At 39.0% G+C, this 24,971-nt stretch overlaps 1 long non-coding RNA gene across 1 annotated transcript; it reads right to left on the reverse strand.

Moving 5' to 3' along the window:
* Positions 1 to 11,024: 11,024 nt before the first annotated feature.
* LOC106724567 lies at positions 11,025 to 24,468 on the reverse strand. The gene is made up of 3 exons (XR_001360411.1): positions 24,457 to 24,468; positions 13,486 to 13,576; positions 11,025 to 11,073 (listed from the first exon to the last, which is right to left on the reverse strand). It is a non-coding gene; the product is annotated as an uncharacterized LOC106724567 (long non-coding RNA).
* Between the last annotated feature and the right edge of the window lie 503 nt (positions 24,469 to 24,971).

The following is a 24,971-nucleotide window of genomic DNA, read 5'->3' on the forward strand; positions in this document are numbered from 1 at the left end:
TTTAAGTACTAAATATATATTATTATATATACATTAGTGTATATCCTATATAATAAAAGCCTAGGTGGTGTCACGTCCTCATGCAACGCCTTCGTGCGATGCCCTCGCATGACGTCACTGTAATATGGCCGCCACAAGATGTCTGTTACAAGATGGTTGCCAGAAGATGACCATCACAAGATGGCAAGCAGGGGAGGGAAGTTGTGGGAGATCAGGCCGGCAGGGAAGGGCAGTTAGGAGCAAGATCTCACTGGCAGAGGAGGGCAGTTGGGGGCGATCAGGCCAGCAGGGGAGCAGTTAGGGGGCAATCAGGCAGGCAGGCAGATGAGTGATTAGGAGCCAGCAGTCCCAGATTGTGAGAGGGATGTCAAACATCCCCTGAGAGATCCCAGATTGGAGAGGGTACAGGCCAGGCTGAGGGGCACCCCCCCCCATGCACAAATTTTGTGCACCAGGCCTCTAGTACTGTATATATTCAAGTACCACCTTTAAAAGCCTTGAGGTATGTTAATGTCAGTTGTATCAGAAAGAAAATGGGCACTGTAAACAATTAAGGAGGTCAGAAATCAACTAATTTAAGTTTTTGTGTCCTGGTCCATAAAATGGGAATAATCACAGTATTAGCTTCATAGGATTATAACAATGATTGAATAAAAAAACTTATGTCACAATCTTAGCACATTGTCAAGTTGCAAATTGTCAATAAACATTACCTATTGTTATAATCAGTTCACTAAGAAAAAAGATTTTAAAAGAACCAGAGCTGGAAGAAATCTTTTTAAAAGCATTTAGCATTATGGTTAAGGGTATATTTTCTTAAATCAGAACTTCCTGAAATGTTAACCCCAACTCTGCCATTTACCAAACAGATTACTCGCTCTCTCTTTGCCAGTTTCCTCATTTGTAAATGGATATAATTTTTTTTACCTAACTGACATAATACATCTAAAATAGTTAGTAAATGTCATTTTGCAAGCACAATAAATACTTAGTAAGCATGACCCATGTTTGGCTACTTTGCAAATAAGAAAATCTCCACCCAAAGCATTTGGAACTTGTCCGAGTTCACAGAGCAAGTTCATGTCCTTGTTGGAACTATAATCCATGTATCTTGACTTTCAGCCCAGTGCAAAAAAATAACAAAAAATATCAAAAAGCCTGCTAAGATCTCAAGACAAGAAATCATTACTAGAAGGAGTCTAGATCTGGCCATATTAAAAATCCGCTGAAGCAGCCTTCAAAACCTGGCCAATGACAATACAAGGCCAGCAGGTGGCAGTACATCCACATACAAAGAAGTCGCTGCATTGCCATCCAGTCTCCTCAAGTTCTGTCCTCTATACTCAAAACTACAACAGAAAATCTAAACTCAACCATCAATATCCTGACCACACCATAAGATCTCCTTTGCCTGTTGAATTTCACATATCCCTAAATATGAACTCTACTGCCACGTCAGAACCGAATTTCTCACAAAGTTTACTCTGGAAGTCCTTATTATTAATTAATTGATTTGCTGAAGCAAGAACTCATTACATTTAAGATTCACCTAGTAAGTCATTCTAGTGTTTATCAAGCAGAAAATATTACCTTATGTCTTATATGCAGTCCATGGGGGTAACATTAAATGCCTCACTTCCACCCCCATAGTCTCTCCCCTCCAAAATAAATAAATATTCGAAAGAAAAAGGAGTAAAACTATAAGTGAGAGAAAAATAATTGAGACCAAAAATATGCAAAGTCACTTTTGAAAGATTTCTTCTATTGCATTGGACAGAAATGTGAATAATTACCTTCTATAAAGATAGAATATAACCAAGCCCTGGCCCAGTGCTCAGCTGGTGAGAGCATTCTCCCAACACACTCAGGTTGCGGGTTTGATTGCCAGTCAGAACACATACAAGAATAAACCAATGAATGCACAGATAAGTGGAACAACAAATTGATGTTTTCCTCTCTCTGTGTCTAAAAATAAATAAATAAATTTTTTAAAAATAAATAAAGACAGGATATAACCATTCGAAGAGCTTGCTAGTAATGGAACCACCAAAACACATAAACAAAAAAGTCTAAAAAACAGAGGCTAAGGGTGGAAGTTTCTATGCAAGTACATTACATGGGGTAAGGAACTCTAGTATCATTCTTATGGCAGCTGAGCCAGATGCCAGTCTAAAAATAAATAAATAAAATTTTTAAAAATAAATAAAGACAGGATATAACCATTAGAAGAGCTTGCTAGTAATGGAACCACCAAAACCCATAAACAAAAAAGTCTAAAAACAGAGGCTAAGGGTGGAAGTTTCTATGCAAGTACATTACATGGGGTAAGGAACTCTAGTATCATTCTTATGGCAGCTGAGCCAGATGCCACTAAATATTGAAATTTAAGCCACGTCTCCCTTACCCATTTCCATATCCACCAAGCAAGCTTCAAGATAGTATAACACACCTCACACACACATAGGTAGATACTCTCCAGATAGCCAAATGAATGAAGCCTATGCAAGTTCACTGTCTTGCATGGAAACTAAATACCTAATGATAGAATCATAAACTGGTACTCTACTTTTATGCATCATTTTTATGAGATGGGGCGGGGGGCTTGTCGGTATCATTCTCCTGTGATATTCCTTGGCTCAAATCAAAAGCTATCGATCCAATTACCTTTGAGACCAATAATTTGTATTTGAAAACCAAACTAGATTCTTCACTAGAAATGTCCAAAGTAAATATTTTTTTAAGATCTTTGGGAAGCCACTCAGCTTCTTCTCCTGACACTTCAAATCCATGGGCTTCACTTTCACACATCAACAAATCTTATTTGGTGACTACTCAACTTACTTACATATATACTCTTATTTTTGTCCTCTGCAGAGATGGGGATACATGGTCACCTGCTTACTTTGGAGACTTCATGATGGCTGTTAACTTGCATGTAGTCCTTCTCTCCTGGACATATGGGCAACTGGATGATTAGATAATACCAAAAAGAATTCTAAGGTCAATTTGAATTGTGTTCCAAAAAGAAGCAAAGTTGGTGTCATATTGTTTTAGGCCAGATAAATTGACAACGAAAAACCTGTCATCGTCACTTTTATTTTGCCAGTTCAAAGGCGACTTGTTAATCCTCCTTCCTTCCATTTACCATCACAGTGGAAAGTGGTTATCTCACTGATTTCACACAAAGCACTTGCTTTCTAGTCAAGTACATTTGGTTGACTGATTTAATCGCGGTCGTATATGAAACATTTAGCTGAAAGGCACTCCAGAGAAAATAGAATCCAACTTCTAACTTTACAAATAAGGAAATATAAAAAGTAAAATAAATAAATAAAAAACAAATAAGGAAATAAAGGTCTCACACAAGCAGTGTGACTCATGGTCATGCAACGTTTTGGTGGCAGAGGTCCTGGCTGACCATGGAAGTCACTGGTGCCAGACTAGGAATGACCTCAGTAAAGATAATATTGAGATTTTATTGAAGGTGGAATTAACTCCAACTTAAATAGGTAAATGTCCATGGACCTTTCCAGGTACCAAAGTGGTACCTGGAAATAACCTACTTAGCATCACTAGAAGTTTCTGCAAAAGTCCCCACCTAAGAATACATGCAGCCCTGGTGGTGTGGCTCAGTTGGTCTGGTGTCCTCCTAATGCACTGAGAGGTCACCTATTCAATTCTGATCAGGGTACATGCCCAGGTTGTGGGCTTGATCCCCAGTGTGGGGTATACAGGAGGAAGCTGATCTATGGTTCTCTCTCATATCGAAGTTTCTCTCTCTCATATCGATGTTTCTCTCTCTCTTCTGTCCCTTCCTCTCTTCTAAAAATCAATGATAATGTATTTTTAAAAAAGAATTTATGCAAACACCTGATCACTTGACTCATCTACAGTCTGGCAATGCCATGATTAAAATAGCATTACTTGAGCTTAAGGTTTTATCCACCTGTTACTTTTGGAATGCAAATGCACTTGGGAGATATATTACTGGTCAGTCAGCACTTCAAAGTGAAAGAACTTCTTTTTCTCTAAAGAGCTATTTGCTAATTCATTGATTCCTTTGACCTATTCATTTAGTGATACCTACTCTAATAAGACACTATGATAAGGGTTGGTGGAATTCGTGGAAATGAATAAGACAAGATTCTGTCTTCACAGATTTTAGTCTATCAGGAGAGAAATGGATTTAATGTGCTAAGATGTGTCATAGCAGTTTTGTGAAAACATGCTCTTGTGCCACTGAGGACTGCGGACTAATTGTATTTTGTGGGGATGAGATAGAGAATTGGGAGGTTTCTTGGAGCTATCCCCAAAAAGTTATTTTAATTAAAAATTTTTAATATTAACATTACCACAGGTGCCCATCTTTCTCCCCCCACCCCCTTTGATCACCTCCACCCACTCGAACCTCCCCTTCCCTTGGCCTTCACCCCACTATTGTTCATGTTCATCAGGTATGCATATATGTTCTTTAGATAATCCCTCCACCTTCTTTATCCAGTCACCCCCACTTCTCTCCCCTCAGGTGCCAGCCAGTCTGTTCCATATATCCATGTTTTTGGTTCCATTTTGTTTGTCAGTTTATTTTGTTCATTGGATTCCACATTAGTGAGATCATATGGTATTTGTCTTTCTCTGACTGGCTTATTTCACTTAGCACAATGCTCTCTAGAGCCATCCATGCTGTCGCAAGGGTAAGAGTTTCTTCTTTTTTATAGCCATGTAGTATTCCATTGTGTAGATGTACCACAGCTTCTTTATCCACTCATCTGCTGATGGGCACTTGGGCTGAATTCCAAAACACCAATCAGAAGGAATACATGCACCCCTATGTTCATAGCAGCATTATTCCTAATAGCCAAGATCTGGAAACAGCCCAAGTGTCCACAGGAAGTTTTGATGGAAGAATGTTAGAAAAAAATAGGAGAGCATTCTATATCTAAGGTCAGTGGGGAGAAGGGGGTGTGAAGGGAAGAGTAGTGATCAGGTATTGGGATTTCTTAGAGGCTGATTTTATCAATTGCCATCTGACCTTGTTCAGCTAGACTGAAGATATGCTTGAGGCATGAACTGAAAATATGTATAGACTTTATATTGCATCATATTCCAAAGTACTGTCTGCTACCCTTCGGAAGCAGACAGTATAAACATGCAAGGTCCTCTGTCTGTCAAGATTTGCAAGGTTCTCTCTGAAGGATTGTTGATGGACTCAAATCCATTAAACTTGTTGCTCCTCTGGAAAGACTGACTCACTATCCTTGAAGCAGTGTTTACCAGGATGGACTGGTTTAGATGACAAGGTAGCAATCCAGGTCCTAACTTGAAAAACCACTATAGCATGCTATTCCCCAGCCACAAGTGGAATAATGCTTGGAAGCTCATAAAGAAGCAAGCTAAGTTTGGATTGAGCAATATACAGTAAGGACTTATTAAATAATGTTGGAGATTAACCCTATGCCAAGAACCAACTGTTAATTGAATCTAAATATGACTTGGCAAGAGAGGAAGCAAATCCCATATACAAGGCAGGCCCCAGGAAATGGCAATGAGTAAATATTGTCTGCTCCCCACAGCCAGCCTGGGTGCAGGTTAGTGACTGCATGTCCCTGGTTCCCTCCCATGCAGCACAGGAGGCCACAGGAGGATGGTCAGTCACACGGTGATTTATACTCACCCTCTGACAAATGGAGGACCCACATGGCATGAACTAAATCCAATAGTGTAGGGTTAGAGGTGGACATCCAGTGTCTGCCTTCTTCTCCCTTTTCCTCCCACATCAAAGAGCCTGGTCTTGGAGCTAAATTCTAATTCTAATGAATTGCTCCAGACTCAAGGTTTTCTCGGAGGGACTGTGATGCCTGCAGCCAGGCTCTAACCTAAAGCAAGTCCAGAATATTGAGGATGAATTTACACTTCAGTAAAAGGCTAGAGAAGCAAGATAGGTGTTGGACATCACACCACAGGAACACATAGGCTTGATCTCTGTGAGAGTATAATAGACAAGAACAGTCATGTTTCTAGGTTTACAACTTCTCTCCTAAGCTTTTATTTTTTTAATTCTTCTCAAGTATAAAACTGAGTGGTGCCTGGAAGTTATAAGTGCCAGAAAATGAGAGGACAGATGAATTTGGTAGGTTTATGGTAAGTAAATGTAAAACATATTCTTTCCTTTGAAGAGCTAAAAAAAAATATTGTTAAAGGAAGATATTCACAAATGACATATGAACACCTGAAAAAATATGTTAAAACAGAGACATCACCTTTAACCTATCCAAATGGCAAATGGCTGCTGGAGACTCAGAAAGGCCACAGACGCTGGGGCTCTCGGTCCAGCCCCAAGAGGTTCATTCCTCTAACTGAGCTCTTCTGTGTGTGTCCATTTGTGGTTAATTTGCAGCTTCTACCCTCCAGCTGGGAATGTAAAGATGGGGAGGCTTCTAGTAAAGATTACCATGAAATTCATCTTTATATCAGTAGGGGAATAATGGAAGTTTATGGAAATAAAGCACTCGTTGTCATGGGGCAGGGTGTGTATCATATTTTAAAGTTTATAGCCTTTGGACACATACAGTGAAAGCATATCGAGATCCTCGGGCAATCTTACCAGCCTTAATATACGCAGCCACCTTCCACTGCTTTACATCACACTTTTTGTCACACTCTTTGTCTACATAAGGGGATCATTTGGTTAGTGAGGGAACCTGGCCATCTGCCCATAATTTATGAACAGTTACTTTATATTCATTGTGACTATTGTAAGTTACACAAAGGGATGAACCCCTTTTGGGGAGGGAGGTAGTTTTAAAAAAAACGTGATTTTTAAAAAATGGCCCAATCATGGAAGCATGGAACAGATTGACAAATTTCAGAGGGAAGTTGGCATGGGGTTGGGGGGGTGGAGAGATTAAGTGGGGAATTTATATGCATATATGCATAACCCATGGATACAGACAATAGTGTGGTGAAGGCCTGAGAGAGGTGTGTGCGGTGTAGGGGGGGAGGTGTTAATGTCGAAACAAAAGGGGACCTGTAATACTTTCAAAAATACAGATACATTTTCTTAAATGGCCCAATAAAGAAAGCCGACTTGTGGTATTGGAGATGGAAATGAAGAATCTGAGAACGTAATGGCTCTCGGACTGAAAATAAAAGGTTTGCTTGACTGTAGAAGTGCAATATCTCATTCAGTAATAGCTTCCATCTCCCAGGTGAATGAATCCAAGTGATCTCTACACAGAAATGAGAGAAGAATTTAACAGAACTATTTCAGTAAGTGTTCCGAACAGTGAAAAAATTACTCACCAAGTGAGAGACAACAGTTGTGAAAGCTGAAAATGAGGTTTATTTGTCATGTGAATGGTAAACACAGGAAACAAATATATCTTGGCAGAAATGTCCTTCAGGGCAAAGTCAGGAACTTGCAAATATACATTCTTCAATTATAAATGGTAAAGGTACTAGTGAGCCTGTCCAAACAAAGTTTACCATTGAGTAAATATTGGTGGGAGAGTTTTAAAAACTGTTTTTCCTTGCTTACCGTAAATTTAATTAAAGAAAGAACATTACTGGCTTCCTTGACTTACTACTTTTGTGTTTTGGGTTTTTGTTTCTAAATTGAAAAGCTAAAGAGGCTCATTGTGGAAAAAGTCATGAACCAGGATAAATTATCAACACAGAAAAAATATATCTGTATTATGTGGAAATGCTTTGGCACACAGAGATACTCAAGGAAAAATGAGCTTCTGAGTTTCAAACAGGTAAGGGTTGACTATCTCATCTTCTTTGGGGCAATGGTGCAGGCTTCATTATCAAGCTAGATTTGTTCTGCCAATAAGAAAACCTCATGGCATTGAGAAATAACAATGAGAACTTACTGTAGGCATATTGGCTGTACAAAAGAAAGAAATAGTAAGAGAGATAGAAGCTTGGATAATGCCATGTAGAATACAGTTTAGTAATGTTTATTTCAGTAACTGTATTACTTAAGTCATATATTTAGAGAATTACTAATGTCCAAAGGAACCAAATCCAATTGAAAAATGAAAACCAGGAAGTTCTCAGAAAATGAAATGTAAATGCAAACCTAAACATGTGAGAAGGCACTCTTCCCTCTCATAAAATGAAAAGTGCAAATTAAAACTCTACTGAAATAACATTTCTCACCTATTCAATTGGCAAAAATTCAAAAGTTTAACACTATGCCAGCTGTGGGAAAGCTGGAAAGAAACAGGAACTTGCTTACATTGCTGGTGAGTATGCAGAATGTTTCTGTCTCTCAAAGAGCAACTTTGTAATCGCTATCAAAATTGTAAACACATTTACTCTTTGGCTCTGCTAGTCTACATCTGGAACTTTATCTGATAGTATTTCTGTATGTGTACAAAATGATTTTTGTCAGTTATTTACTGAGTATTGCTTGTAACAGAAAATAGAAACTACCCAAATGTCCATCACTCTGGGACTGATGGAATATATTGTAATGAAAAAGCTCTCTATGTATTAATCTTGAAAGATGCCCAGTATGTATCAATAAAAGTAAAGAACTGAACATATTACATTACCTTAAAAAATAATAATAAAGGCAGCTTGGAGTTTTAAAAAAAGGAATAGGTGAGCAGAGAACTAACAAATACATTTATGTTTATATTTACATTAAAGAGACACTGGATAGAGACTCTGGAAGTGATACAACGCTTTGGCAGGTGAGGAGGAGTAGATAGGACTAGGTAGGAAGGAGGCTCCTCAAGATGTGTGGTATTAATTTATTATCTATATGAATATATACTTTGTAAAATAAATAAAACAGTCACTTAAATTTTTCAGTGTTTTTTGTAGTTGGTGTGGAAAAAATGTAAGAGACTCAATGCAGAAACTCTTTTGTGACGATCTTAGATCTTTAAGTGGTCAGGGTCCATGATTAGATTTTAAAGGAGCCTGTGAAATTGAATGCAAAATGTTGTATCTCTTTGCATATGTACATATTTCTAGGAGAACTGTCCAGAGCTTGCATCACATTATTGAAAGAACTCCATGATCCAAAACAATGTGAGAGGTCAAAAATTTGAGCATTCATACAAGTCTCTAAACTTATACTTCCTAAATATGAAGATACTGTATGTCTTGGTAGTTATAAATATGGGTACTGGAATCCAGAGACTGGGGTCGAAGTTCACCACTTATGAGTTGTATGTCTCTGGGCAGTTTATTCAAGCTTTCTAATCTCATGTCTCTTACCTGCAATAGAAAGAAAATAGTAACATCTATTTCAGATGGTATTGTAAGGATGGAATTAAATAGTATATGTAAAGTGTTTAGCAAAATGCCAGACACACAATAAGAGCTCAAAAAATACTGCCCAGTGTAATCATTGAACTGAATATTGGTCCTGTGGTTACATAGAAAATTTTGGAAGGGGTCAGAATATGCACTGAGTTTTGGCCATGTTGAATTTGAGGTGCCTATGGGATACCTAAGTGGATATATCTGGCAGAAAATGAGTTTAAAGGTTTTGAGTGCTGGAAAAGTTAAGCTATGTTATGTTTTTATGTTAAGTTTTCTTTATCTCTATCTACATTCTCTTCCTTGGTGATCTCATCTAGTTTCATGATCATATACTGATAACTCCCAAATATATATATATTCAGAGCTCTCCCTTAAACTCACATCCCAAATACCTACTCAACAAATATTCTTGGATGTTTATAGGCATCTCAGAATTAACATGTTTTTTTTGTGTGTGTTTTTTATTGTTGTTGTTGTTAATCCTCATCCGAGGACATTTTTCCATTGATTTTTAAAGAGAGTGGAAGGGAAAGGGAAAGACAGAGAGAAACATTGATGTGTGAGAGGCACATTGATTGGTTGCCTCCTGCCCGCACCCTGACCAGGGTCAGGGAACCTGCAACCAAGGTACACGCCCTTGACCAGAATCAAACCCAGGACCCTTCAGTTCACAGGCCAACACTCTATCCATTGAGCCAAACCAGCTAGGGTGAGAATTAACATGTTTTAAAATGAATTCCTGACTGTCCCCTACTAATTGACCCAACTATAGCTTTCCACGTCTCAATTAAGAGTATTTCCATTTTTCTACTTACTCAAGAAAAAATTTTGAAGTCATTCTGACTTTTCCCCTCCTATCCCATCCAACATCCAATCCATTCATTCATGCTATTGGCTCTACTACAAAATATATCTATATCCAATTATTTCATGCTCCCTTTCTTGTTACCACTCTGATCCAAACTACTAAAATCCCTCCCACCAGAATTATTGTGACAGTTTCCTAACTGGTTTTTCTGCTTCCACCCTTCTCCCTAGGTGGAATCTCAGGGAGAATCTCAGCACAGCAACCAACCAATTCTTGAAACCAGCACTCCTCTGCTCAAGACCTCAGGGGCTGCCAGCTCACCTGGAATTCAACCACAGTCCTTTCCACAATCATGAGCCTACCCCTTTATTTCTCTCACCTCATTTGCAATTTTTCTTCTCTTGTCTCTACTTTCCAGCCCCACTGACCTCCTTCCTGTTTTTCCAATGTATACCAGAAACAGTCCTACCTTCTATCTGGAATTTTCTTCTTCCAGATTCCATGCGGCTCACTTCTCCGCCTCCTTCAAGTTTTTGCTCAAATGTCATCTTCTCGGTGAGATGTTTCCTGACCAAACCAACCTAAATTGCACCCCCATACTCCCTCTACCCTCCCTCACTGCTTTATTTTTCTGCAGCATTCATCATCAGTTCATGTATTATATATTTCATTTAGTTATTTTATTTGTAAATTATTTATAAGTTATTTTATTTACAAGACCAGAGTGAGGCCATGAAACAGAAAAGACCACAGTGCCCCTCCTGTGCTAAGAGAGAAGGGACCACCAGCTGAGGATGCCAGCAAGATTAGAAACAACTAGGTCGGCAGAAAAGTTCCATAGAGACCAGGGAACAAGACGGCAATACAAGTTCCCACACATAAATCCAAGAGACTCAGTCTTCCACTCCATTCACCATAAACTCTAAAGCCACTTCCCCATACCTCAAGAGGCCAACCTGAAGAGGAGCAGCGAGAAGAGGCATCTGAAAGACAGGAATTACAAGGATTATTAGTTCAGTTGTGTTTAACAGATTTGAACTCAATATAGTGGCCTGTTGGGAACTCAGTAACTTCATCCTGCTCCACTATGCCAACTGTCAGGGACTGGACCTCCTCGATGGAGAAGACATAGGAATTTGTGGGTATATAAGAGAGTCTTTATTGTAGAAACCAGTGGCCATGTAGCCATTGCTAACAAGGAGTCACTAGACAAAACAGTTCTACAAAGCAAAGTCCCATATAGTTGGTAGCCACACACCGGTTAGGTAACAATACATAGTCTCCATAACGCAGGCCCACATAATAGCAGCCTGCCTTACATAGGAGCAGCCCCACCAGTGGCAGCACTGGCTGGTCAGTAACGACTTTATACTACTTAGATAAAAGAGGCTTCTTTCCAAATAGTGACCTCAGTCTTTTGGGTTATAGAAGGGCACACTTGTGCAGTGTGCATACAGATTACTGTGGCCTTGCTCTTGCACCTGTGTATAGTTCTTGGACACCCTGATTAAGAATCGCTTGCTCAGAGTGACCTTGAACATCTAGCATACTCTAAACAGGGCCTCTATACTCCAATTGGTCTTGAGTATCCAGTGTACTTTGAATAGGGTCCCCACATGGCCCCTGCTAAATCAGGAGCATGAAGGCTCCTAAGATAAAAAAACATGTGAATGGATTTTCCCCTGCTGCATTTTAAATTGCAATTGGACACCACCAGCCTGGATTTGCCTAGGGGGTCCTGATGGATCTTGTGTCTGGGTCTTCTCTGTCAGGCTAGCTAGCCTCTCCAACCCTGACCATAATTCATTCAGTCAGTCGGTCATTTTTATTTCAACTGTAAATCGGGGCATCTGAGGCAGAGCAAGAAGAGTCCATTTAGAGATAGAAGAGCGGGTGCCAGCCCTCAGAGCCACTAACTGTGCTCTGTGACTTTTCTGAGTCTCTTTCCTTACCTATAAAATAAGGCTGATATACCCAGCATTGAACTAGCATCTGTGTTGAACAAAATAATAAATATGAAAGATATTGGTATATTTCAAAGTGCTCTGTAAATTTAAAGCATTGTTATGTGGGAACTAAAAAATACTGTCAGTTGACTGCCCACTTTACACTACTGGAGGCTGTAAGTTTGAGCAAGACACATTCCCTACCTAGAGCTTTTGATAATCTCATGCAGCGATGCCTCTGGTTCACCTGGTTTACCCTCTGGGTCCTGCTCTGCTTATCAGAGTCAGTTTGCTTTATGCTGGGAAGGAAGGCTGAGATGAGGAAAATTACAAGGTTGGATTTCAGTCTCTGACACTGAAATGAGTCATTTGATCATCCACAATTCCCTGATCCATGAAAGCAGCCCCTGCACAAAATGCTATGTCCTCGCACACCAGGGAGACAAAAAATACACACACACACACACACACACACACACACACACACACACACACGGACTGAAAGGAAGCTCTGGAGAGCCTGTGCCTTCCAAACTCACATTGGACATCTCTGTCATTCTGTTAAGTGCAAAGCAGAATCTTTAAAGATTCCCTTGCGTAACGTTTGTAATATTGCATATCAATCTCCCAGCTTGTTTACCTCGTTAATTCAGTCTGTATCCTGTAGGGGGGAAACTGAAGTAATCAACCACATAATGAGCTCCTGAAAATTTGCTATTGAAGGGCCTGGAATTAGCCAGATAAGCTGGTGACATTAAGTAAAGTGGTTAGAAAATAACTCATCTCCCCACCTCATGCTGTTAAAACCACACACACACACACACACACACACACACACACACACACACACACACACAATGGTATGTTAATGTTATATATCCACATTGTATATACATTTTAAGTTGAGCATGAAGATAAGCCTTTCATTGCACGTGGTGAAAGAGGGCCCAAAGGAAGCAATATGTGAAGTAGAGAAAACTTAACTTATACCACAGCACACACATTGTGTTTAAGGGTCTAACTCCCTATGGCATTCTGAACATTTCTCTCTGAAACCAGGAACCAGGGTTATAAAAATATATATTTGCACACAAAAACAAAATATATTTTTTTCTCTTCTGTTTTCATCCTCAAGGTGAAATCAAGTTCAAACATATTACTTTTCTTAATGAGGTGGGGGAAGAAAACACACACTGCTTTCTCTCCAAAGACTTCCCAGAGGGAGGAGATAATTAGGCTCCTTCTCTCTGATTAGATATGCAAACTAAGTACAGTGGGGCCTTGACTTACGAGTTTAATTCGTTCTGAGACAGAGCTCATTAAGGAGCTCGTTAACTCAAATTACTCTGTCAACTCAATGCAAAAAATCCGCCGAGAGACAGCTGGTATCTCAAAAAACTCGTTAGTTGGGACACTCGTAAGTCAAGGCCCCACTGTATGAGCAATTACCTGACACCAAGGTACCAGTGGCTGAGGAACTGCTTTCACTCTGAGTTTGCACTGCACAGGCTCCTGGTTGCACAGGCTTCTTAGTTCCTGTCTATTTGGGAACAAAATGAGAATGAGATTACAATGATCCTGTGAGAACACAAAAAGTCTAATTAAATATGAAAGGTCAATCCAGGGAGCAGGAGAATGGAATTGTCTTAAATTCTTACTCCAAATGCTAGCTATCCATTTAAGTTAAGTCTTACTGCTATAGTTAAACAAAAAAATATAGTCTTACAAACTGCTATTTGAATAACAGGTGGGGAGGTAGTGCCCCACACAGCCTAATCCCTGATATGTAGTCCATGCTAGAAATAGCTAAACTCCACTGAGCCTCTTCTATGCATCTTGCATTGGGTTAAATACTCATTCATTCATTTGTTTAAAAAAATACATCTCAGACATGAGGCATGGTTCTGGGTACTTGGATCTCAACTGTGATAGAATCAAACAATCCCCTTTTCTTGTGGTTCAAAACCAACAGACTAAATAAAGGAGATGCAAAATATAAGAGAGAGAGAGAGAGAGAGAGAGAGAGAGAGAGAGAGAGAGAGAGAGAGAGAGGTCAGCTCCCTATTGAGAGTTTTGAGAAAATCAAAATAGAGAAATAGGCCAGTAGAGTGGGAACTATAATACAGTATATAGAGTGGCCACAGAAGACTTCTGAGGAGGAAATTGGTGTGAGAGTTGGAGTTCTCCAAAACCTCCTGGTAGCACATTCTACACAGAAGGCACAGAGTGTGAATGACTTGAGTCAAGAATGAGCTTGATTTTGCAAAGTCCTGAAAGAAAGCTTTGGGCAGATTCTGATTTCCCTCATTTTGTAGATGAAAAAGTTGAGACTCATGAAGTTTAAACAACTTGTCCAAACTCACTTTACACATATTTGCCACTGCTGGGAATTCTTTTACATCTACTTTTACTTCTTGGATAGGCAAATTGTTTCTATTTCATCAAAGCAGTATAAAAAGACATTCATTGGTTTAAAAAAAATGGGCAGAGGACCTGAACAGACACTTTTCCCAAGAAGACATACAAATGGCCAAGAGATATAGGAAAAGATGCTCAACTTCACTAGATATTAGGAACATGCAAATCAAAAGTACAATGAGATACCACCTCACACCTAGTTCAATAAGAACAAGGGTTGGAGAGGCTGTGGGAAAGAAGGAACCATCGTTCACTGCTGGTGGGAATGTAAACTAGTACAGCCACTATGGAAAACAGTATGTAGGTTCCTCAAAAAATTCAAAATACAATTACTGCATAACCCAGCAAACCTTCTTCAGGGTATCTATCCAAAAAATTAAAAGACATTTATTAGCAAAGATATATGCACCCCTGTGTTTATTGCAGTGTTATTCACAGTGGCCAAGACATGGAAATAGATAGTGTCCTTTGATAGATGATTGGATAAAGAAGATGTGGTACATATATATAGTGGAATAACTACTTAGCCATAAGAAAAGATAAAATACTGCCATTTGTGACAACATGGATGGATCTTTAGAATATCTTGCTAAGTGAAATAAATCAGACAGAAAATAGTCAAGAACCATATGATTTCACTCATATATATATAATATAAAACCGAAGTCAACAAGTGAACAAATAAGACAAACAAAAGCTCATAGACACAGACAACAGTATGGTGGTTACCAAAGGGAAGGGGGAAGTGGATAATAAATAGTAGAGGAGGTCAAATATATGGTGACAAAAGAAGAATTAACTCTGGGTGGTGGGCACACAATGCAATATATAGATAATGTATCATAAAATTGTACACCTGAAACCTATATGACCTTATTAACCAATGTCACATCAATAAATTTAATTTAGAAGAAGGCATTCATTGGAAATCCTCTTGCTTTTTTTTCCTGTCCATACCGTTCCATCCCCCATCCCACTCCCTAGCACTAACTAAAAGTGGTTTAGTTTTGCTTTCTTGGATATCATTTATAATTTATGCAAATGCAAGTAAATACAATTCCATATTTTTATCCTGCTTTCTATTAAAATATAATATATTACATAAACTATACTGTGTTTTCCTATTTCACTTAAAAATATATATCCTGGTGCGACTTAGTTGAGTGTCATTCTTGCACCAAGAGGTCACTAGTTCAATTCCCAGTGAGGACACATGCCCAGGTTGTGGGGTTGCAGGCTCAATCCCCAGTAAGGGGCATGCAGGAGACAGCTAATCAACATCTGGTTCCCTCTCACTGATGTTTTTCTATCTCCATCTCCCTTCTTCTCTCTCTCTAAAATCAATAAAAATATATCATTTATTTATATACTAGAGGCCCAGTGCACAAATTTGTGCATGAATGGGAGGTTGGCTGGCCAGCCCCGCCCCTGATCAGGGTGGGGTTGGCAATTGGGGCCCCAATCAGGCTGGTTGGCTGCTGCAGTGCGCATCATAGCGACTGGTCATTCCAGTCATTTCGGTCATTCCATTGTTCCAGTCACTGGGCTTTTATATATATAGATATATTTCCTGAAGACCTTTCCATGACAGTACCTAAAAAGCTTCTCATTTTGCTATATAATCCTCCCCTGTAGAGGTGAAAAATGATTTATGTGATCATTCCTTTGATGATAACCTAGATTGCTTCTAGATTTTTGCTATACAAACAATAAAAAAACTTGTGCATATTACATTTTGTATAGGTGAAATCACTGGGTCAAAGTAATTGATAAAAGTTGCCATAGTGCCTTCCAATGAGGTAATAGATTCTACTCCCACCAGTAATTCCGTTATGTTTCCCTAAAAGCTCATCAAAGGGGAGTTTTGTAAACTTTTGGACTTTTGCCCATCTGATAGGTAAGGAATGTTATCTCTGTATTGTTAATGTCTGGCAGCTCTCTTTATTTAAAGAAATCATTAACCTTTTATTTTGGACATGAGTTGAAATTTTTTCTTAATTTGTCATTTGTTTTTTAATTTTACTTATGGTTTTTTTGTGTGTTGTTGTTTATTTTTTGTTTTGTTTTGTGTGGGTTTTTTTTTTTTTTGCCATGCAGAGATTTAATTTTTTTATTTATTATATTTTTGTTCTTTAAGGTGATCAAATTTTTCAATCCTTTTGTTATGGCATATAGACATTTGTGTCATAGTTACAAAGACTCTCTCCAACTTGAGATTATAAAAAAAATTCACCCGTGTATTCTTCAACCAATATCTTTGTTTTGTTTTACATTTATATAATCCAATATATCCAAAGTTTATCCTTGCATATGGTAACAAGATATGGCTCTAACTTTCAAGAACTGGGACTTAAATTCAGATTAGCCTTTGCTCTTTGGCCATATCTTAAAGCCAGGAAATAGCCTCAAAGAGAAATCTAAATTCTAATACAACCCATTCAAAATTAGTTTTTTGGCCCTAGGCATCACAGGTTTCTGCAGGGTTCTTGGCAGGCTGTTGGGGACATCCTGTTCTTCTCCAGTCTGTTCTCTGGGGTTGAGCCCAAATGACTAGGGTGTGTAAAAGTCACTAAAGAAGGGAGTGATCAACTGCTCTAGGCAGCCTAGGTATGTGATTCATGCTCAAGAGCCACTTCACTTACTATCAGAAAATCTAGGTCTTAGTCCTACCTTGGAACCCTCCTAGCTATAAGATTTGGAGAAACGACTTAATTTCCTTTGGCCTTAGTTATTTCAACTACAGGAGAAGGAGTTTGGACCTTTTCTGCTTGATGTTCTTAGAATTAGTAAGTTACTTAAGGTCTACAATGGTTTGGCCAGACCTTGAATCTGGTGCTATGTCTACTATGTTGTCAATTTCTAGATATAGTGATAAGAATAAAATAAGAGGCACTCACTGCATACCAGGCACTCACTGTTCTAAGCACTTTTTCTGTGTGAACATATTCAACCTTCACAACACTGAGAGGTAGATACTGTCATTATTTTCACTATGTAGATGAAGACAGTGAGGCAGAAAGTTTCAAAAGTCGCCAACCCAAGAAAAAGTGTGACAGAGGGGAAAATGAGAGAAGAAAGATTGTGGTCATAATCCACTATAATTTAAATATCTTCCATTTGTAAATTATACATATACAATGATCATGTGAGCACACTGCCAGCATCTCTCCCAGAGCCTTGAAAGGGACCAATCCAAGTGATAGGTTTTCAGGCAAAAGAAGTAAATCATGCAAATGCATGGAGAAAGGGTATCTTTTGAAGAGAGAACCACTAGTGCCGAAACTTGAAGCAAGAACAAATTTGAGATGTATGAGTCATTGAAAGAAAACCCCCATGTACAGAATGTAGCTGCACCAGCTGCTCCCACTTTCTAACAACTCAGGAACACAAAGGTGGTAAGGCTCTCAGTATGTAACTTCTGCCTAGAAACTCATGTCACTATGAGGAGCTTAAAGGATCATCTGGGATCATCTAACAATCTGCAATGCCTATTGGGTTTCTGACCACGTCTCATGGAGCTCCAAAGACTTAAGCTCCTCACTCCAGCCTCAGCCTCATTGCTACATGTTTCATGCATCTGATTCATACCTTAGATTCTAGAGAAGGAATATCAGAACCAAGGGCTCTATCTCTGGGAAAGGTTGGAAACTCCATAAACCCCAACCCTGTCATTTGATCTGGGAGGACATGGAAGCTCAGAAAGAGGAAATGGTTATCCCAAAGCCACATGTAGATAGGGACAGAGCCACTGCAGGAACTCCAACTTCCTGATTCCCACTCTAGGGCTCCTCCAGTACTCCATGTCATGCTCACTCCTAATCTCCAATAAATTTTCTTTCAGATATTCTTTTAAAACATAGAGAAGTTGAAAGAAGACTATCATCAAAAAAAAAAAAAAGAAAGAAAGAAGACTATCATCAATTTATATTCTCTACCCATCTTATGAGACAAAGATAGAGAGCTGTAGAACTTGCTCAGGGTAATGAATTCCCCATTTGCCAAAACAGAAGCTTGGAAGGGAAAAGTGAATCTTTTGCAGCTATGATTCTACTAATTGAAGTTTTCACTAGGAATTGACTTCCGGTATCTCAATAAAAGTGTTAAGGGATGATGCCTGTGTTTTCAATGAAAAAGCTAGGAGATGGCAGCCACCTCTCCCCTCCATCCCCACCCCTCTCCCCATCTGTTTTCAAGTCCTCATTACCTCTCACTTTAAGCCATTGCACAAATCTTCTGATGTTCTATTTGCCTCCAGTCTTTCCTCCATGGTCTTGCCCAATTCATAAATCTTTTAATTAAGTTCTTAAAAACACTCCCCCTTGAGGCTTTTCTACCAAATAAAATTGTAGAAATCCACAGACTTTCCAAGAGTGTTAAGATCCAATCACCTAAACTTTGCATCCAAACCCTTTCAGAATCCAATACTAACATTATAATTCCCATTTTACTCCAAATTCTGGCTCTCCTTCATGCTGTGATCCAGAAACTTTGAGTATTCTCATTCCCATTCTACATTTTTGCAAATGTAGACTTTTGCTCACATTATGACCTCTGCCCACATGTTCTCCTCTGGCCCCTGCCATTGGAAAGCTTCTTCATCTCTAACGGTCTAATTCTCTATCACCTCCTTTATGAAGCTTCCTTGGTCATGTCAAGCAAACCATTATCATTCCAATTTTGATTCCCCATACTAGGCGGTTTATACCACTTCCATGGCAGTTTTAAGATGCTTCCTTGTGTTATCATTCTTTGTGAAATTATTTGTTCCCATTATAGATTTTGAGCTCTCTGAAGGCGGAACTAACCTATGGATCTTTACATCTCCTAAAGGGCCTAATATACTGCCTGGAGCACAGTGAGTGCCAGTTCTATATTTGGTGAAAGCACAGGACTGAGAGGTCCTCAGCACCAACTCCTCTTGATTAGAATCAACCCCTGTGAACTGGTCATAAACTGAAGAGAATTTCTTCATGAAATATCCAAAGGCTCTGTCCAAACAGAGGGGGAAACATGGAGGGTTATTAACATGCAGATTGACAATAAATAGGCATTCAATAATTAGCTAAATAACACTGAAACTGTGACTTTGAGCAGGTTCCTGTTTATTCTGAATCTCTCCTGCCAAATGAGGGTAAGAGTTAGGTGTGTGAAGACTGCTTGAGAAATTGCAGTTCACATTTTGGGACATAGTAGTTATGCAGTAAAAAGTAAAATAGCAACTACAAGAATCAGAAAATCAATCACAGAGCTGAGTATTTATTACTGATCATCAGCCTCCAGAGGCATGAAACTGCCACATGCAGTAGCAAACATCTCTCAGAAGATGAAGGTTTGGGTCTTCATCTTGTCACCTCAAGAGTTCATTAGCCCTTCAGAAAGCATCTTTTCTTGAGAATTTGTTTTTCAGGCTTTGTAATTATCATCAGATCTAAAGATGATGCCAATGACATAAGTGTAAATAGCACTTCCAAAAAAAAAAAAAAAGAGTGCACCTGGAATGAAAGACCTGAAGATACTTCCAATTAGGGTGGAAGGGAACAATCAGGGATGACACTAAAATAAGTCCCAAAGACTAGCACTGCTAAGATGAGCAGAGAGCTGGAGATTTATTTTAACTGAGACATGCACCCATCCACCTTGCCCCTCCATCGCAGGGAATAAATGATAAAGTAGAATGTGAACATCTCTGGATCTTAGTTAACCATTGACCCATTCATCTACTCTGTGATCAAGTACTGAGCATGAGTCAGTTCCATGTTTGAGAAATGCAGGCATCATAGATCTAGAGACATAGAAGCATGGAACAGACTGACGAATCTCAGAGGGAAGGGGGGTAGGAAGAGATTAATCAAAGAACTTATATGCATATATACATAACCCATGGTTACAGACAATAATGTAGTGAAGGCCTGGGGGTGGGGGAAGGGTGGATGAGGTCAATGGGGGAAAAAGAGGACATCAGTAATACTTTCAATAATAAAGATAAAATTTGAAAAAGAATAGTAAAATTATGTTAAGGTCCCACCAATAAGTAAACAAATAAAGATCATTTTCAAACCCTCCCCCCCCCAAAAAAATAGAAATGCAGAAGTCAAAAGACATGATCCTGTCCTGGCCAGTGTGGCTCCATTGCTTGGGCATCCCTCTGTGCACCAAAGAGTTGCTGGTTCATTACTCGGTCAGGTCACATGCCCAGGTTCTGAGTTAATTCTCAGTAGGGGACGTGTGCAAGGCAGCCCACCTATGTTGTGCTCTCATATCGATCTTTTTCTTTTCTCCCTTCCTCTCTCTCTAAAAATCAATAAAATATCTTTAAAAGGCATGATTCCTGTCCTCAAAGAATTCATAGTCTACTAAGAGAAAGATGACAATGCAAGCAAGATATGACAAGACCTAGAATCACACCTGCCCAAGGGACAGGGAGAACACAAAGGAAGAGTTTCCGTTTTATCAAGGTTGATCATGAAAAAATAAAAGTGTTGCTTAAACTGAGTTTTGAAGAATGAACATGAGTCCCCTGCCAAGTCAAGCATGGTGTGCACATGCAAAGGCACCGTGTCCTCTTTGTGACTCTACACGTAGTCTAGTGCAGGAGCAGAGAAAATGCAGGAGAGTAACAGATGATGAACCTCTGAGGCATAGTTATCGCACATTCTCCCTTTCTGTGTAACTCCAAGAATGCCTAAGATGATGTTTGGCACGTATGTTCTCAGGAGATAAGTGGTTGTTATCAAATCTCATATTATCTGTAGATTTAATCTTCTTGTGTGACACAGCAGAATCAGAAGTATACTTTGTGTGTGGTCAGATAAGAGAACTGAAGAACTCTCAGACATGGCTTCTTTTTATCTTCCACTGGATAGTATCTAATGCAGTGTTCCTTAACTTGGCATCCTCCACTACTCTATTAAAAGTTTTTTGTTTTCATTCAAATTGTAAAAATAATACATATATTAGAGTGATGAGCCAGCTATCACGTTTTGCCATGCCTTTTGGCATTCAAGTTTTGTGTTTGTGGTTTTGAACATCTTAACACCACATGATCAGCCAAAGTGACAACTTTTTCTTCTAATTCAGTATTCTTTGGAATTCAGGCCCTCAAATTTGATAACAACTTGACCTGCAATTCCTGAAGATAAGGATATGAAGACCCAGAGAGGAGAAATGGCTTTATAATGCATTCAGCTAGTCGGTAATGGGGACTAGAACCCCAGATGCCTGAATCAATGTTTTCCCTGTCATAGTTAAGCCACCACCCCTCTGAATAGGCATCCACCAGTCCCATGACTTTCAGGATCTTTAAGTTCAGATCCAAGTTCATAATTCACAATGGTGCAGATTACTTTATGGTCAGATTTTCAGCTTCCTGTTTAGCTTGGACAAGGTCTGTGCCTCACCTCTCTGAGAAGCAAGCAGAAAGGATCAGGATAAATTACTCCAGCTTAGGATAGTAAAGATTCGCTTTTTTAAAAATCCATACTCTCTGACCCTCTCCTATGTCAAAATTTGTGACTTCATACATATAAGAAGGATTTCTCTTACATTCTAATGAGATGGTACCATGAAACTTCTGATCCTAAAGTAAGTATTGTTTTTTTTAAACATTATTTTTCAATTAGAGTTTACATTCAATGTTATTTTGTTACTAGTTTTAGGTGTAAGTATTACTTTTTTATTTATTTAAAGGAGGTATAAATTGCTTTCCTAGTAGGAATTTTAAAAGCAGAGCAATCAATCAATTTATGCTGTGCCTTGCACACATTTGATAATTAATAAGTAGTTGTTGAATGAATGATAAATTGATATTACCTAAAACACCTATCTAATGCAATAAATAGTCTAGCTTGGAACTGGAAGGTGAGTAAACCACAGGGTGTGGGGATTCAGCAGAATCACCTGGGGAGCTTATGGAAAATGCAGGCTCTGGAACCCCACCCAGACTAATTAAATAGGAATTTCCACAAGCTGACACCCAGAATTCAACATTTACAAAAGTTCTTTCCAAATGAACTCTTGACGTATTTTTCAGAGCAAAAGATTCTAAGTTGAAATGATGGAATCAGCTATGCTAATCAATTAAAATCCTACATGAGATGCAAGAACTTCTGGCACCATAGTAACTGACACCAGCTGTCCCTTTCCTTCTTTCAGATATTTTCTCTGCTCAGGACCCTACTTATTCATTCTCTGAAAAAAAAACTTATTATTAAATGCTTATCATGCTAGACCAGGGAATAGAGTATTGAACACAATATAAATGGCCATTTTCTCATGGAACCCATATATCTCAGTCAGGTGAGTACTACTAGAGTTCTATCCAGGATATTTTTCTGAATGTATGCGCTTGACTTTCATTCCTTGGTATCTCCTTACAACAAAGAACATTTTTGGCTTCCTGGTCCCAATGGTGGAAAACTATTGACAACAGCTCTCTAAATGTACATCTCCTCCATTCAAGAAAGTAGTCAATCCCAAAAAAAGCTCACTGGCTCAACCTAGGCTGGGTAGGTCTCCTGGACTAGCCACTGTGGCCTAGAAAAGAGGTGTCTCATTACAAGGGCATGGTTGCTCCAATGGAGCTATATCATCAGAGAGAGATTGGGGAAAGTCCATTAGAAAGAGATAATGGATATACAATTTGATACATTTCAACCACAGCTCTCTGAGGGCCATCCATGCACTTCAGTGCTTGAATGCTATACCATTCATTTGGGTAGCCTAGAGTTTTATTCTGCTTACTGTCCAAATTTTGGCTCTGTTCAGATAAGTAGGTTGTTTTAGTTATTCTTCCATTATTCACTCACAAAACATTCATTAGGCAGTGACCTGGTCCTGGTCCTGGTCCTGAGGATAAGAAGAAGAAATAAGCATAAATTTGCTTCACTTAGTGCTTATACTTTACTAAAGAAGACAAACATGTAGACACAAAATGATCATTTATAGTGGTGGAGTCATGTACCAAGTACAAACACAAGAGGGTCATAGAAATCTTCACGTATTTCCTTAAATGAGTCTTAATGGATACAAAGGAGTTCTCCAGCTTAGACTGACTAGGGAGGCTCCCAAACAAAACATACGGTGAAAACAAAGTTAAGGTCTGTGTAGCAGAAGGAAGTTTCATGGGTGAGAGGTGAAGTAGTAACTGTAGCTAAAAGATTAGTCACTTTATAAGTGACTTCCCAGCCCTACCACTTGTGAGGTGGGTGCACTTGGGCATGTTGTCAGATTTTCTGTACCTATCTCATAGGATTGTTGTGCGAGTTAACATTTGTAATGCACGTGAAGTGTTTAAAGTAGTACTGACATATCTTGAGTGCTTAATAAATGTTTTAATGTTGTCCTCATCATCATTATTCCAAACAGATGTGCTATTCCTGGGTGAGTTCATTTTACTTGTGAGAGAAGACCCCATATTATTTATCATCATGCCATAGTCATTGTGATTTGGACTTGGCCCAGAGTACAAAGTAGTCAATTGAGAGATCACATGCATTATGTTGCTGACAATGTTATAGTGGATCTTACAGAATTAGCAGAGGAAATTCCAGTGTAATCTCACTCACCACAAAACCACATGCTGCTTTTGCATAGTTGTACACTCTAATCATAAGGTGCCAATTCTACTATGTTTGGTTAAAGACTCTTGCTGACTACACCTGTCATTCAGCCCAGACCCCCACCATGGAGACTGTGAACCAGAATCCAACCACATTTTTCCAGAGAAATGTTCTGAAGCATGAACTAGTCTTGAAAACATAGCACCACATCACGTGGACAGTTAAATTTCAACTTTGGAACAATTTCTTATATATTCTTAGGACTTTGGTTCAAAGGATGTGATCAGTGCCACCCCCCCCCCTTAGAATTGGGTAGGAATTAAAGAATTCTTTCTATTTCTTCCTCTTATTTCTCTATCTCTTCAATAAAATACCAACAATGGGGACAGTAACATTTGAACTGAACACTCACCCCAGAACCATATCCTTTGCTAATTCTATTTACATTTTCTCCTGGCTTGGCCTTTTCAGGCTTGCTTCTTCTGTACAAATAATGCTCTTCCTGCTAAATCCGCCAGTCACTGTGCAGGTGTTATGGATGGAGAACCATAGTGGACTGCTACCTTCACAGGGACCTGTTTAGATTTTGCTTGCAGAGCAGCTTGCTCTGGCCAGTTAAATCTTCTTTCTTCAATGTGAAAGAGAGACAAAGACAGAGACAGAGACTCACAAACGTGACTTAGAGAAAGAACCATTGAGATCTTGAAAAACACAATGCTATCTATCTTTTCTCTTAAAGAGACATGGTGAAGAGACATACTTTATTAATCTCTGAGAGGTCCAAGAAAGAAAGGAAAATATAGGGAATAAAGAAAAGAGGAGGAAAAGAAGAGGATATGGCAAAGTGAAGAAGAGAAGGAAAAGGAGAGAAGAAAGATTAAGACATCAGTTGTGGGAGGGAATCCGTTTCAATATATCAACATATTACAGTAATATTTGCCCACACACTTGATCCCATGC

The sequence above is a fragment of the Myotis brandtii genome, unplaced genomic scaffold, assembly GCF_000412655.1.
Source record: "Myotis brandtii unplaced genomic scaffold, ASM41265v1 scaffold892, whole genome shotgun sequence".
In the NCBI taxonomy this organism is placed as follows: Eukaryota; Metazoa; Chordata; class Mammalia; order Chiroptera; family Vespertilionidae; genus Myotis; species Myotis brandtii.